The sequence below is a fragment of the Salvelinus fontinalis genome, chromosome 39, assembly GCF_029448725.1.
Source record: "Salvelinus fontinalis isolate EN_2023a chromosome 39, ASM2944872v1, whole genome shotgun sequence".
NCBI lineage: Eukaryota > Metazoa > Chordata > Actinopteri > Salmoniformes > Salmonidae > Salvelinus > Salvelinus fontinalis.
In genome coordinates, this window is record NC_074703.1 from 25417573 (window position 1) to 25429638 (window position 12066).

The window sequence follows — 12066 nt, forward strand, 5'->3', positions numbered from 1 at the left end:
ATGATGATGATCTTAATGGTGACGATAATGATGATGATCTTAATGGTGACGATCTTAATGGTGACGATAATGCTGATGATCTTAATGGTGACGATCTTAATGGTGACGATAATGATGATGATCTTAATGGTGACGATAATGATGATGATCTTAATGGTGATGATCTTAATGGTGGTGATGATGATGATCTTAATGGTGACGATAATGATGATGATCTTAATGGTGATGATCTTAATGTGATGATCTTAATGGTGATGATCGTAATGTGATGATGGTGATGATGTCGATGATCTTAATGGCGATGATCTTAATGGTGATGGTCTTAATGGTGATGATGATGATGATGATGCTCTTAATGGTGATGATGATGGTCTTAATGGTGGTGATGGTGATGATCTTAATGGTGATGATAATGATGATGATCTTAATGGTGATGATGATGTTGATGATATTAATGGTGATGGTATTGATGATGATGGTGGTGATGGTGTTGATGAGGATGGTGTGATGATCCTAATGGTGATGATGATGGTATTGATGGTGGTGATATTAATGGTGATGATGACAGCTGTGTGAGATGTGCTTCATTTCTAGGTAAACTGCCCCAGAGCCTAAAGACTGGATGATTTCCGCTTATCTTACAGAAACTAAAGTGAACTAGGCCTACTTTGCTTCATGTTCTACATAATGTACTGTCCTGTGGCCTAACACAAAAAGGACACACACACACACACAGTCCATCAATGCTAACCTGATAACATTAAACCAACACAAAATAGACCACCATGTCCTCCTTCTAAACATACGCACACAGGCATGTACATGCACACACACACACACGCACACACACACACAGCACACACACACAGCACACACACACAGCACACACACACAGCACTAGACCTTAATTGGAGCAGGCTGATAATAGGTCCACTGCTCTCCTGAATAGAAAATACCAATTATAGGACTGTGGACTTTTATAGAGAATAAAGAGAGATGGAGAGAGCGAGAGATAGAGACGGAGAGAGCGTGACAAGGGCGGGAACAAGAGGGGGGGGACAGAAACAGAGAGAGAAAGGGAGGAAGGGAGAGAAAGAGGGAGGGAGCAAATTAAAAGGTACATGCTCTTCTAAGAAAGAAAATTGGCACAGCTGAATCTCTTTCAGCTTGTATTAGAGAACTTAAGTCCCTGCATGCTGTTCTGCTTAACAGCCCAGCATTCTGCTGATGCCAGCAGAGTCAATAAAGCCTGGGTAGGTCTGGTCCAGGACAGGCCCAGGTCCAGGTAATGGGCCGATCAGTATGGAGAGAGGGGAATGGGGGAGGGAGGAGATGGGAAAGAGGTTGGCAGGGGAAGGCAAAAGAGAAGAGAAGGATATTGCCAAGAGTAGAGGGATAGATGTTGTGGAAGGGTGTGCTGATGACAGTCCAGGGGCAAGGACACACAGGCCTTTTATGAGGACATGGCGTCTCACCTTAATGATCTCATTGATGAAGCAGACGTGAGTGACAGGGTCTCTCTGCTTCGTCAAGACCTTCTGGAGGTCTTGCACCTAAACACAGAGAGATTACAGGTTAACCCAGTACTCCCTGACTAGGTACATTACTCTACTTCAGCAGGTAAAAGTGAAACTTTACTTAGGTAAAGTATCTGTAAAGGTAAAAGCATACCTGTCCGCAAGCGGCACAGATCTGGTCCATGAGTTTCTCAACGTTGGTCCAGAGAGTAGCTCGGAACGCTGCCATGTTACCTGGGGCTGGCATCACAGCTCTGCCGGGCGCACCTGACACACAAACACACATAAATAAAACTACACGGGTTAAAAAGTTACACAAGACAAGAGTATCAAAACTGAAACCCAACTTTCCTCAACCCCTAACTCTCACTCACTCACCACCTACCTCTGTTGTCAGCGGACTGGGTGAGTCCCTTGACATCCAGGGCGGTGGTGACGTTGTCCTGTATGGTAGTCCGGTAGCCCTCCACCACCCCACTGATGGTCTCCCTTAGACTGCCCAGGTTATGGAACACCTGGAGGGACGTGCCCACCTGGGTCGGGTTCTACATGGGGACACAGAGGAGAGGAAACAGTCTCAGTCAGTCAACCCCAACACAGTCTAGTCTGAGACAGTCAGTCTTGGAGCACAGTGGAGTCCAATCAACCAACTAAATACACTTCAGACAGTTCTAGTAACCGGACAGACACACAGAATGGAGTGTACCTCACACTCTAGAATAGCACAGAGAGAAACACACGTACAGACTGACACACACACACCTCCAAGCTCAGACGATTGACATCACTATACGCAAGGGAGGGGCTGGTCCCCCCCAAAATTGTCATTTTCAACAATTGTCCTAAGCTAACGGAAAAAGATCAGGATACGCAAGTACTCTGAAGTTTTGGGGTGTGTGTCCGAGTGTGAATGTGTGTGTGGGTGTGTGTGACTAATTACTAGCAGGGTCTGATAGCAGCTCTTATTAAGGAACCAGCACTCAGGACTAATCAGAGCTTTGTTCACCATCATCCAGACACCGTTCACACCCTCCCTCCCAGCCCCCCAGTCTCTCCTTCCCCTCTCTCCTCGCTGTTGCACACGTGAAACTGAGATTGAGGTCAGACCCCAGTCTTCTAGCTCCCCCTCTCTCCACCTCATTTCTCCGGCCTAACGAGTTCTTGGAAACACAGTTACAACTCTCTCCATTCCTAACTCAAGGCCATTTAGGAAACTGCCCCTAAAGTCAGCTCCAGCTGGGTCATAATCAGGAAGCCAGCGCCAGAGCTCACGGCCCAGTGAGGTGTCAGCTGGTGGATGTGATAATGTCAAGACCCTGTCATGGAGCCTCGACCCCAGCCGTCTGGACGACGTGACACTGTACGTCTCATGTCTGCAGTCCAGGGATCAGTCAAATGAGGTGACACAGGTGTTGAGTTAACCATGACGCTCTCATGTCCAAAGCCATGATGCAGTACTTCTAACACCAGAGTTTGCTGTGGATAAAAAGGACGCGTCCGTGTATGACGCACACAGAAATACACACACTGCCGAGGGGCGAGTTTTGATCAGTTCTTTGCATGCATGAGTGTGCAGCGTCCTTCCGGGTCGGGTGGGTGTGTATGCATATATACATACACTACATGACCAAAAGTATGTGGACACCTGCTCGTCAAACATCTCATTCCAAAATCATGGGCAATAATATAGAGTTGGTCCCCCCTTTGCTGCTATAACAACCTCCACTCGTCTGCAAAGGCTTTCCACTAGATGTTGGAACATTTCTGTAGGGACCTGCTTCCATTCAGCCACAAGAGCATTAGTGACGTCGGGCACTGATGTTGGGCGATTGGGCCTGGCTCACAGTAGGCGTTCCAATTCATCCCAAATGTGTTCGATGGGGTTGAGGTCAGGGCTATGTACAGGCCAGTCAAGTTGTCCCACACCGATCGACAAACCATTTCTGTATGGACCTCGCTTTGTGCACAGGGGTATTGTCATGCTGAAACAGGAAAGGCCCTTCCCCAAGCTATTGCCAAAGTTGGAAGCACAGAATTGTCTAGAACGTCATTGTATGCGGTTGTTCCATTCCCTGGAACTAAGGGGCCTAGCCCGAACCATGAAAAACAACCCCAGACCATTATTCCTCCTCGACCAAAACTTTACAGTTTGCACTATGCATAGAGGCAGGTAGCGTTCTCCTGGCATCCACCAAACCCAGAGTCCAATGGCGGCGACCTTTACACCACTTCATGGCTGCTCGGCCATGGAAACCCATTTCATGAAGCTCCCAACAAACAGTTATTGTGCTGATGTTGCTTCCAGCGGCAGTTTGGAACTCAGTAGTGAGTGTTTCAACCAAGGATATATGATTTTACACGCTGCGCGCTTCAGCACTCAACGGTCCCGCTCTGTGAGCTTGTGTAGCCTACCACTTCGCGGCTGAGCCGTTGTTGCTCCTAGACGTTTCCAGCTATAGCAGGGCTGAAATTTCACAAACTGACTTGGAAAGGTGTCGTCCTATGACGGTGCCACGTTGAAAGTCAGATTTTACACACCTGTCAGCAACGGGTGTGGATGAAATAGCTGAAGCCACTCATTTGAAGGCATTTCCACATACATTTGAACAACAGCCGTGTCTCCACCGTGAAGCATGTGATGGTGTACAGGTGTTCTAAAACTTTTGACCGGTAGTGTACAGTACCAGTCAAAAGTTTGGACACACCTACTCATTCAAGGGTTTTTCTTTATTTTTTAAATATTCTACATTGTAGAATAATAGTGAAGACATCAAAACTATGTAATAAAACATGAAATCATGTAGTAACCAAAACAATGTTCAACAAATCAAAATATATTTTATATTTGAGATTCTTCAAATAGCCACCCTTTGCCTTGATGACAGCTTTGCAAACTCTTGGAATTCTCTCAACCAGCTTCAACTGGAATGCTTTTTCAACAGTCTGAAGTTAATGTGTATGTACACACATACATATACACTACCGTTCAAATTTTTCCATGAAAAGATACATGAAAGTAGTTGCAAAATGATTAGGAAATAGTCAAGACGTTGACAAGGTTATAAATAATGATTTTTAATTGAAATAATAATTGTTTCCTTCAAACTTGTGTCAAAGAATCCTCCATTTGCAGCAATTGTAGCCTTGCAAACCTTTGGCATTCTAGTTGTCAATTTGTTGAAGTAATCTGAAGAGATTTCCCCCCATGCTTCCTGAAGCACCTCCCACAAGTTGGATTGGCTTGATGGGCACTTCTTACGTACCACACGGTCAAGCTGCTCCTACAACAGCTCAATAGGGTAGAGATCCGGTGACTGTGCTGGCCACCATTATTAACAGAATACCAGCTGACTGCTTCTTCCCTAAATCGTTATTGCATAGTTTGGAGCTGTGCTTTGGGTCATTGCCCTGTTGTAGGAGGAAACTGGCTCCAATTAAGCACCGTCCACAGGGTATGGCATGGTGTTGCAAAATGGAGTGATAGCTTTCCTTCTTCAAGATCCCTTTTACCCTGTACAAATCTCTCACTTTACCACCACCAAAGCACCCCCAGACCATCACATTGCCTCCACCATGCTTGACAGATGGCGTCAAGCACTCCTCCAGCATCTTTTCATTTTTTCTGCGTCTCACGAATGTTCTTCTTTGTGAACCGAAGACCTTAAACTTAGAATGGCTGTCCATAACACTTTTTCCAATCTTCCTCGGTCTGTGTTCTTTTGCCCATTTTCATTTTTTTGTTTTATTGGCTAGTCTGAGATATGGCTTTTTCTTTGCAACTCTGCCTAGAAGGCCAGCATCCCGGAGTCGCCTCTTCACTGTTAACGTTGAGATTGGTGTTTGCAGGTACTATTTAATGAAGCTGCCAGTTGAGGACTTGTGAGGCATCTGTTTGTTTCTCAAACTAGAAACTCTATTGTACTTGTCCTCTTGCTCAGTTGTGCACCAGGGCCTCCCACTCCTCTTTCTATTCTGGTTAGAGCCAGTTTGTGCAGTTCTATGAAGGGAGTACTACACAGTGTTGTATGAGCTCTTCAGTTTCTTGGCAATTTCTCGCATGGAATAGCCTTCATTTCTCAGAACAAGAATGGACTGACGAGTTTCAGAAGAAAGTCTTTGCTTCTGGACATTTTGAGCCTGTAATCGAACCCACAAATGCTGATGCTGCAGATACTCAACTAGTCTAAAGGAGGCCAGTTTTATGCTTCTTGAAATCAGCACAACAGTTTTCAGCTGTGCTAACATAATTGCAATAGGGTTTTCTAATGATCAATTAGCCTTTTAAAATTATAAACTTGGATTAACTAACACAACGTGCCAATGGAACACAGGAGTGATGGTTGCTGAATACCTATGTAAGAATGCTGTTCATCGATTACAGCTCAGCCTTTAACACCATAGTACCCTCCAAACTCGTCATTAAGCTCGAGACCCTGAGTCTCGACCCCGCCCTGTGTAACCCACGACTGCATGGCCATGCACGCCTCCAACTCAATCATCAAGTTTGCAGACAACACTACAGTGGTGGGCTTGATTACCAACAACGTCGAGACGACCTACAAGGAGGAGGTGAGGGCCCTCGGAGTGTGGTATCAGGAAAATAACCTCACACTCAATGTCAACAAAAAAAAGGAGATGATCGTGGACTTCAGGAAACAGCAGAGGGAGCAGCCCCCTATCTACATTGACGGGACAGTAGTGGAGAGGGTGGAAAGTTTTAAGTACCTCGGCGTACACATCACGGACAAACTGAAATGGTCCACCCACACAGACAGCGTGGTGAAGGTGGCGCAGCAGCGCCTCTTCAACCTCAGGAGGCTGAAGAAATGTGGCTTGTCATCTAAAACACTCACAAACGTTTACAGATGTACAATCGAGAGCATCCTGTCGGGCTGTATCACCGCCTGGTACGGCAACTGCTCCGCCCATAAACGTAAGGCTCTCCAGAGGGTAGTGAGGTCTGCACAACGCATCACCGGGTGCAAACTACCTGGCCTCCAGGACACCTACACCACCCAATGTCACAGGAAGGCCAAAAAGATCCTCAAGGACAACAACCACCCGAGCCACTGCCTGTTCACCCCGCTATAATCCAGAAGGCGAGGTCAGTACAGGTGCATCAAAGCTGGGACCGAGAGACTGAAAAACAGCTTCTATTTCAAGGCCATCACTGTTTAACAGCCATCACTAACAGAGAGGCTGCTGCCAACATACAGACTTAACTCCAGCCACTTTAATAATGGAAAAATGTATGTAATCAATGCATCACTAGCCACTTTATATAATGCTTACATACCCTACATTGCTCATCTCATATGTATATACTGTACTCTATACCATGTACTGCATCTTGCCTATGCGGTTCGGGCATCACTCATTTATATATTTTTATGTACATATTCATATTCATTCCTTTACACTTGTGTGTATAAGGTAGCTGTTGTGAAATTGTTAGATTACTTGTTAGATATTACTGCAGTGTCGGAACTAGAAGCACAAGCATTTCGCTACACTCACATTAACATCTGCTAACCATGTGTATGTGACAAATACATTTGATTTGATAATGAGCCTCTGTTTGCCTATGTAGATATTCCATAAAAAATCTGCCGTTTCCAGCTACAATAGTCATTTACGACATTAACAATATCTACACTGTATTTCTGATCAATTTGATGCTATTTTAAGAGAAAAAAAATTGCTTTTCTTTCAAAAACAAGCACATTTCTAAGTGATCCCAAACTTTAGAACGGTAGTGTATAAATGGACACACACACTTGTTCCCGGTGTAGAAGGTACCGAGGGGGATCTTTCTCTTTCCGCAAAACAAAATCAGGTTCATTGGTTTGGCTTGATTGGGCAGGCGCAGGCGCGCGCGCACACACGCACACAGACACACACACAACAGGAGTAGTGAGACCTTCTCGGTCGGTGGGGAGGTGAGAGAAGCAGTCCACTCAGTCATAACGAGCATGTGCTGCATGTGGCAGCACACACATGTCGAGTCCCAAATGGCATCTTATTTCCTACACTGTCGCGCTACAGGCCCTGGTCAAAAGTAGTGCTCTATGTAGGGAGTAGGGTGCCAATTGGGACACAGCCACACAGTACAGGGGAAGAAACCACCCTACCACCCTTCACAGACCATTACTGTATTGTTGTGGTCAGGCAGGCAGCTGCAACACTAAGCCAAGAATATTACCCATACACCCTGTATCCTTATGGACACCATGTCAGATAACCTCATTAAACCAGGCAGGGAATGTAATATGCACAATGCTGTGTAACACAAACACCTGTCTAGGCTCTTGGCTTCCTTCATTGCTAGGCCTATACTTTGACATGAAAGTGATGCAATGACTGTGAGGCTGCTGTCATGGTTTCTGGACTTCTAATTTCAAGAGACATCCTGGTTAAATAAAATAGTCCGATGTTCATTCTGACCATATGAGTGTAGCCAAGGGCATTTCAATTCACTCAGCGTTACATATTCAGCCGGCCGTGCCTGCCTCTTTACAGATGGGCTGGGTCCGCATTACTAAAATATGCATCTCTATGGCTGGGCCTGCTGCTAGTACAAGGTTGGTGTGAACTGGATCCCACACACTCACTGAAGACTTCCAAAAAGGTACATCATCACACAGAAAACAACCATTTCTCATTAGAAGAGAGGGGGATAGCAGGCCTGGCCATATGTGCAGGCATATTCACATTCACAGCAGGGAGAAAGGCTTATTTTGGTGGTTCCAAGATTAGAAGTGTTTCTCTAGAGGAAGGTGGGCAACCATGGAGAAGAGGCTTTGCATGCTGTGTGTGTCTATTTCGTTTTCGGAGAGAGGCATGTTTTCATGTTTGTGGTTTTGTTCTTTCTAAAACATTACAGGCATGTTTAAATGTTTGTTTTTGTTGGTGTGCACGCATGAGTGTGTGAATGATGGTGGGCTGGGGGGGGGTCTCTTCCTGATAGGAAGTTTAATGTTTGACTGGTATTTGAGTGAAAGCAGCTTACAGGAGCAGTAATGTGAGCAACAGGGTGCCTAGCCATCAACACTATTAATCCTTGCAACCAGACACATACATTCACACACACAATTCTTTATACAGAATACATACCAATGACGACGGCTGACTCAAACTCAGAAACATTCCTCTGTCATGTACCTCTGCTGGAATGAATAATTGAATAAGTCATCTCTAGTGATCTCTTTTATTTCCCAGAGGATTTGAGGTCAGTGGTTTAAGGCACTGCTGGGAGTAGTTCCAGTGGCTTCCATGACAACCCTCTGCTTTCTACTTCATTGGTTCCTTCCTACAGACACCTGTTGGCCTGAACCACTACCCACTGTCCATACGCCCTGTTAGCTTTTACCACAGAGTGGACATTTACTCACTCACTCACTTGAAGGGTATGACAAGAAATTGGTCAAAAAAAGCGATCGCTGATAAGAGGATGGGTGAGATGGTTTACACACATGCTGGTGGGTTATGGTACATGACGTTTGCTTTCCTGTAAGTGTGTGTGTGTGTATGTGTGTGTGTGTCTCTCTCTCTCTCTCAGTTGTATGACAAATGTCCAATCTGCTTTGAGGTAACAATATCCAACAACACAAGTACAAGCCTATGACATATAGGTAACTGCCAAAATAAAGGGAACACTTGAGTAAATTCTTTGAGTAAATGGGGGATACAAAGTATATTGAAAGTAGGTGCTTCCACACAGGTGTGGTTCCAGAGTTAATTAAGCAGTTAACATCCCATCATGTTTCGGGTCATCTATAAAAATGCTGAGCAGGCCCAGTTGCCCATTATTTTGCCTACCATGGCTATGTCCCCATAGAATGACAATGCCTTCATCCACAGGGCACGAGTGGTCACTGAATGGTTTGATGAGCATTAAAACGATGTAAACCACATGGCATGGCCGTCTCAGTTACCAGATCTCGAGCCAATTTAACACAGCGTTTTCCACCACCATCAATAAAACACCAACTTATGGAATTTCTTGTGGAAGAATGGTGTCGCATCCCTCCAGTAGAGTTCCAGATAGTTGTAGAATCTATGCCAAGGTGTACTGAAGCTGTTCTGACTTGTGGTGGCCCAACCCCCTATTAAGACACTTTATGTTGGTGTTTCCTTTATTTTGGCAGTTACCTGTATGTTGGAGGGTTAGGTACGCTTTGACGTTTGCTTCCCTGTAGCTCTGTCTGTGTGTGTGTGTGTGTGTGTGTGTGTGTGTGTGTGTGTGTGTGTGTGTGTGTGTGTGTGTGTGTGTGTGTGTGTGTGTGTGTGTGTGTGTGTGTGTGTGTGTGTGTGTGTGTGTGTGTGTGAGAGAGAGAGAGAGAGACTGAGGCAGCATCACAAATGACAACCCTCTGCTTTCTACTTCATTGGTTCCTTCCTACAGACACCTGTTGACCTGAACCACTACCCACTAACCATAGCTTTTACCACGGCGTGGACATTTACACACACACATGCACACACACACTCTGTGTATTTGTCAAACAAACCAATTGCTGATAAGAGGATGGGTGAGACTGTTCACACACGTTGGTGGGTTATGTAAACTCTGATGTTTGTGTGTGTGTCTGTTTGATGACAACAGATCCAATCTACTTCGAGGTAACAATATCAAACAACACAATAACAAGCCTGTGACCTTACTTGACTCTACAGCTGTCGGGTTTCCTCACAAAGTTGTATTTCTAAGTTGCTGCGCGTGACATTTGTTTTAACTAGGGTTAACGAGAGGGTTGAATGCACTACATCATTCAGGAGGGAAGGAGATCATAAAAAGGTAGAGCTCCTAAAAGAGAGATGAAGAAAATAGAGGGGTGTTCGGCAGCAGAGCCAGAACTAAGTGAGAAATACATTCTAACTGCTGCAGCGTAACCAAGGCAACCCCATAACAAACATCAGGAAGGCCTATTCGAGTCTTTTAGGGCTGGTTGTGTACATTTAACAGACAGACACAAAACGACCAGCAGAAAGAACACACTTTTTAGGAGAGGAGGATGGGAAGAAGACAGAAGGTGGGAAAACGACAGAGGAGTGAAAAGGTGACAAACAAGTGCATGTGGAGAGGCGTCACACGTGAGTCAATGAGAGAGGACACGTTGGAGAAGTTTAAGAAACAAAAATCACTTGACAAACAACTCATTTAGTGTCTATTTGGACATCACAGTACGGACTCAAAACTCTACTCAGAAGACTTAGGTAACTGGCTCATTTCTTCAAGGTTGGGAGAGACGTAATATCGTCAAATATGGATATAAAATGAGAACTTCATCAATGTGCATGAAGCGCACACACACACACACACACACACACACACACACACACACACACACACACACACACACACACACACACACACACACACACACACACACACACACACACACACACACACACACAGAGAGAAATAAAGAGACTAATGAATCTTTGGGGAGACTAGCACAGTACCGTCATATTTATGGCAGCTTAAACTTCTTGTTGTTGTTAGATGACACACCTCTTTCCCTCTGCTAATGTCTTGAACATGAGGTAACTTATGTTTCCCCCAACATCACTGGCATGTAGTTTCCCTTGATTTGACATTCAAAAAAAGAAAAAAAGTCAACATTTGAATAGATGCTGAAATGCTATTCAATATTCATGACGTGAAACAATAGCAAATGATGCCCATTAACTATCATACATTTACCACCAACCAGACACAAATCAGTGTCTTTCTGCTCGATGAAGCGGAACCAAAAGAACAGGAAGTGGTCCTGTGTTGCTCAGTTGGAAGAGCACGGTGCTTGCAACACCAAGACCGTGAGTCGATTCCCACTGTGGCCACCCATATGAAAATGAACGCACGTATGACTAAGTTGCTTTGGATAAAAGCACCTGCTATACAGCATATATCATACACTGTATTATAGAAGGAAGAAGTGTCCGACTCAGTACATCTTCCACAAAGCAAGTGTAAAGTGGTAGGAAAATCCAGCATTTTCTTGTGGATCAGTATATATCTCCATAGAGAAAATCACCAGGTAAGCACAAAGGCTTGTTCTGCTCCCTTTCCACCCAGAGCTCTAACTAGAACACATTTTAACTAGTGGGCCTGGTAATGTAAAACAGAGAGGGAAAGTGTTTTTCCCAGCACAGAACACTTGTCTCCCCTCTGGTACACAGAAGAAACAGCTTCCACATCCTGACAAATTGGTCCTCACAGAACACTGAGCAACATCAAAGCAAATTACACTGAGGAAACAATATCGCTTTGTTTCAGACAACTTGGCCCGCTGCCAGATATAGCCTGTAGCTGACAGAGTATGTGTGTGTGTGTGTGTGGTTGTGTACAAGCATTTGAGCGTGTGTGCGTTCTGCCGCGTGTGCGTGTTCTGTCGTATGTGCATGCGCGTTATGTACAAGTGGAGACGGTGAGCTAAAGAGCTCATTCCGGGATGATCTCTCCTCATTTACTGAGAGGCCACACTAGGAGCTTTGAACAGCTCTGCTCTGTCTGTATGAGGAACAATCCCAAAGTCTCAATTAAATA

The 12066-nt window shown here is 44.9% G+C and overlaps 1 pseudogene; it reads right to left on the reverse strand.

The window, feature by feature from the left end:
- The window catches only part of LOC129838563 (conserved oligomeric Golgi complex subunit 5-like), a 102084-nt pseudogene that overhangs the window by 34987 nt on the left and 55031 nt on the right, over nt 1-12066 (reverse strand).